Below are 4,807 nucleotides of genomic sequence, written 5' to 3'. Positions count from 1 at the left end.
TGTGTGTGTGTGTGTGTGTGTGTGTGTGTGTGTGTTTTGTTTTGTTTGTTTTTTGCTTCCCTGTTGTCTTTGGGTTTCTTCAGAATTTCTTCTTAGGGAGAGTCTGTCTTGCAGCTCTCTCAGTTTTAATCCACTGTTTTTATACTGGGGCCCTAATGATGTGGTGGGAAGGTGTGGGAGAGGGGAAGCAATTCTGTAATCTCATGATTAGGGACTTCCCTGGTGGTCCAGTGGGTAAGACTCCGAGCTCCCGATGCAGGGGGCCCAGGTTCAGTCCCTGGTCAGGGAACTAGATACCACATGCATGCTGCAACTAAGAGTTCGCGTGCCGTACCTAAAAGATCCTGTGTTCTGCAACTAAAAAAAATCCTGCATGCTGCAGTGAAGATCCTGCATGCTGCAATGAAGACCTGGCACAGCCTAATAAACAAACAAACAAACAAACAAATAAATAAAATCTCCTGATTAAAAAAAATCTCCTGAAAAAAAAAAATCTCCTGATTTTTTAGTGGGTCTGGGTCCCTGGGCTGTGACTTTCAGAGGCATTGTTAGTCTTTTCTTCCTCCCCCTAGAGAGGAGGCTAATTGCCTTTCTCCAGGTCAGATAAGTTTCTGATCAAGTATTGCTCTTGAAGGCAGACCTCTATTTTAGAGGACACTCTGGGTGTATTTCAAAATGGTAACTTTTCTCCTAGGCATATTTCAAAAGGACTACTTTTCCCTTCTTGCTGCCAGAAGCACAAGGGGATTTTTCTCACATCTTCACTGTGAGAACCAGTGAGGTTTCTGGAAGTAAAACGCAGGAGAGTGGGGGACTCCCTAAGACTGTGGACCCCACCCTTAAACCAGTCCACACACTGCCTCTAGAAGTTTGTCAACTACCATTTAAATATTTCTATCAGTTACTGGCTCCAGAAGCTTCTGCTCTCAGTAAGCTGATCTTGGCTGCAATTCTCTAGTCACTTGTCACTTGAGTTCCAGGGTGACAAAATGACCTCAATTCTCTGATGGATCTAAGAACAGTCATTGATTTTCAGTCTGTTTAGCTTTTATGAGGTTGTGAGAATGGGAGTGATGGCTTCCAAACTCTTCACATGTCAGAGCTGAGACCAGAAGTCTCTCTTCTTAGCTTTCAGTCCAGCTGCCTCAGGGTTAGAAGGGAGTGGAGCTGACCAATCTGCACCTCTTTCCACCAGTTTCTCATTTTCATTGGGTTTAAATGCTATCCTGACCTGTCACAACTGACATCATCTAGCCTGAGCTATTGCTAATAATTTCTGGGTGAATGCAGCAGAAAATGATCAGTCCAAAGCAAGGTATGGGAAGAAAGAGGTAAAAGTTATAAACTCTCGCCTAACACTATCTTCTCACTGAGGGGACTGGCTGCTCCACACCCCAAAGTTTTGAAAAAACAAAAAAACCCCAACAAGACAGAAAACAAACTAACCCTCTGCCACAGGCACACTTGTACTACTTCAAAACAGCCTTCTCAGGCGTTCTCATAGTATCTATGTTCATTCATCAGATCAATAATCCCATGTCAGTTTTGTACCTACTCTAGAGTTACAGTGGGGAGGAAGCTGGAAACTCATGCTAGTTCACCATCTTGCTTGGAAATCAATAGGTTTAAAGTTAAATCACCCTTAATTTCTGGGAATAAACCTAACTTAGTCTTATAGAGCATCTTTTTGGTCCATGACTGGATATGGTCTAGTGATACTGGGGTTAGGATTTTTGCATCCATGCAATTTTCTTGTGCTTTTTTTTTTTTCTGGTCCTTATCTATTTTTGGTAAGACAGTTATCTTAACTTCATGGAATAAACTGAAAAATGCTTCCTTCTGTTCCTATTACCTAGAAGAATATGTATGATGTTAGAATTGTCTGCTTGTCTGAGCCTGGTATTTTATTTGTGGACTATTTTGAATTGCAAGTTCAATTCCTTTCATGATTATAATTCTAACTAGGTTTTCTATTTCTCCTTATGTAAATGTTGACAAATTTTATTTTTCTAAGAATTTATTCATTTAATTATTTTCAATTTTTTGGCATTAATTTGTTCATATTATTTATTTATAAACCTTTTAATCTCTACCTTTTCAATATTAAGTTCTGCTTTTTATTCCTAAAGTTGTTGATTTGTACGTCCTATCTTTAATCCTTGATCATTATTACCAGAGTCGGTAAATATTAAATGAACTTTTGGCTTTGTTGATCTTTTAAAATTTCTTTTCTATTAATTAAATTCTATCCTTATAAATAATATCGGTTATTTATTTCCTTCTACTTTCTTTGGGTTTACTCTGTTACATAGTTCATTAATTTATTTTCAAACTTTTTTCTTTTCTAATTTTTGTATTTAAGACCATAAGAACCTCCAAGCACTTCCTTGACTGCATTTCACAAGTTTCGGTAAGTGGTATTCAATTATAAGTATTTCCTAATTTTCAGTATGATTTTCGACCTGTGAGCTATTTAGAAGTGTGAGTTTTTGCATTTCAAATGTATGTTTTAAATTAATTTTTAGATGTTGATTTCTAATTTAATTACCTGTAGTTAGGTTAGATTAATTACTAAATCTATTCAATTTCTTATTCTTCCTTAATGGCCCTATATATCATCAATTTTCATAAATATGTCATAGTATCTGAAAAGAATGTGAGTTGTTCAATTGTTGGGGGAACAGAGATATATGTGTGTTACTTAGATCAAGCTTGTTTATTGTATTATTCAAATATTCTATATATTATTGTTTTCTTTTCACTACTGATCTATTAAGTACTGAGACATGTTCAATGTTCTCCTTAGGATGGGGGCTTTGTCAATTTCTCCTTGAAGTTATGACAACTTTTGCTGTATTAACCTGGTTAATTGAAATTTTACATTTTTATAATATTTATATGATGACCTTTCTTTATCCAGTAATGTTTTTTTAAAACATTAATAGTAGGAAGCCAACTATCTACATAGAATTATAATTCTTTATATATAAAAATTTTAGTTTAAATTGATTTAGGAATAGAGAAAGAATTGTTATATTTGGGCACTTTGGTAAGAATTTAAAGGCTTTGAGTTCTCTTCTCTTTTACCGGTAAAACCTTGTGTTAAAAGTTTGCCTAGGCTTTCCCTGGTGGCACAGTGGTTGAGAGTCCGCCTGCCGATGCAGGGGACACGAGTTCGTGCTCCGGTCCAGGAAGATCCCACATGCCGCGGAGCGGCTAGGCCCGTGATCCATGGCCGCTGAGCCTGTGCTCCGCAGTGGGAGAGGCCACAACAGTGAGAGGCCCGCATATCACAAAAAAAAAAAAAAAAAAGTTTGCCTAATGTTATTAGAAATGGTACCTAGCCTAATTCCAACAGATAAAAATAGACAACCCTGTCTTAAAAACTGATAATGGGATTCCAGAATTGTCAGATTAGATAATTCAGGCCAAACATCCTGTTAAAAGCAACTAAAAAGACTGAACAAGGAAAACGAAACTCTTGAAAGTATCAAATAGCTAAAAGGATATTTAGAAATTCTTAGCCAACATCAGGGAGAGGATTAGAATCCAGAGAGGTGAACCATGGCCACTGGAAAACTTAAACAACATTATCAACCAACTTGACCTGACATCAACAGAACACTCTACCCAATAATAGCAGAAAACACATTATTTTCAGACACACATGAACTATGTATGGGTAAACCATATACAAGGCCATAAAAAAAGTCTCAATACATTTAAAAGGATTGAAATAATACAAAGTAGTTCCTTTTTTAACCACAGTGAAATTAAATTAGAATCAACAAAATTAAAAAATTGGGAGATACCCAAATATTTGGAAAATTTTAAACGCACTTTTAAATAATCCACGGACCAAAGAAATCACAAGTGAACTTTTAAAATATTTGAACTGAATGCAATGAAACACGACATATCAAAATTTATGGAATTCAGCTAACATAGTTCATGAGAGAAATTTTATAACTGTGAATGGCTATATTAGAAAACAAAAAGGGTCTCAAATCAATAACATAAACAAATGTAAGCTTTCATGTTAAGAAACCAGAAGAAGATAACTGCTTCTAGGTTACTGGATGACCTTGAGGCCTTGGGAGCAAGACGGTGGTTCTCTGGAGGCTGAGTGTCCTCTATCATACCCAAGAAGACTGAGGTCTGTTCCTTCAAACCCAGTGGTCATACCTGCTCATGTCTCAGCATTTCTCCAGGACCAGCCCACCCCAGAATGTTGTGGAGCACAGCACATTTACTTGTTACCCAGCCGCCATCCTGGTTCCAAAGCTGCATCTCTACCCCGGACTGGTGAGAGGGTTGTCAGTGTTTGCTCCTGGGTCTGCTTCCAGCTGTGTATTTGAATCCTTGCTCTGTGATGGCCTCCTGGCTTCAGCCCATGTTCTACATAGTCACTGGGGCCTTGGACAAGTTGTTACTGACTCTGTCTGTGCGGTATATCTCAGAAAGCTACCAAGGCAGGCCTTTCAGATGCTTAGCTCTAAACTTTGCTGTGCCTTGTTATTTCAGCTATCATGATGTGGGCATCTGAAAGCTGTTGTCATGCTGTGGAAGCCCTGGGCTTTATGACTTAATATCTTAAGAACTGGTTGTACACCTCTTTGCCTCTGCTCTGCCATGCCATTCCACTGACAATAAAGAGGAAATAACATATAAGCCATTGGTGAGACAAACCTTTATCCTAATCACATGGTTATTTTCAGAGGTTAATCTTTGAGGACAAGGTTTGAGAGAACTTGTATCTGAGAAATTGTAAGACTGAGTTCTGCGTTCCAATGCGTTAATGGGGTTG

General features: G+C 37.9%; 1 pseudogene; it reads left to right on the top strand.

The window, feature by feature from the left end:
• Positions 1–1,284: 1,284 nt before the first annotated feature.
• Positions 1,285–4,584, top strand: LOC136120340 (succinate dehydrogenase [ubiquinone] cytochrome b small subunit, mitochondrial pseudogene; annotated as a pseudogene).
• Positions 4,585–4,807: the final 223 nt, after the last annotated feature.

Source organism: Phocoena phocoena, chromosome 3 (assembly GCF_963924675.1).
Source record: "Phocoena phocoena chromosome 3, mPhoPho1.1, whole genome shotgun sequence".
NCBI classification, from domain to species: Eukaryota; Metazoa; Chordata; class Mammalia; order Artiodactyla; family Phocoenidae; genus Phocoena; species Phocoena phocoena.
Note: the sequence above shows the minus strand (reverse complement) of the source record. Positions and strands in the feature narration are given on the sequence as shown.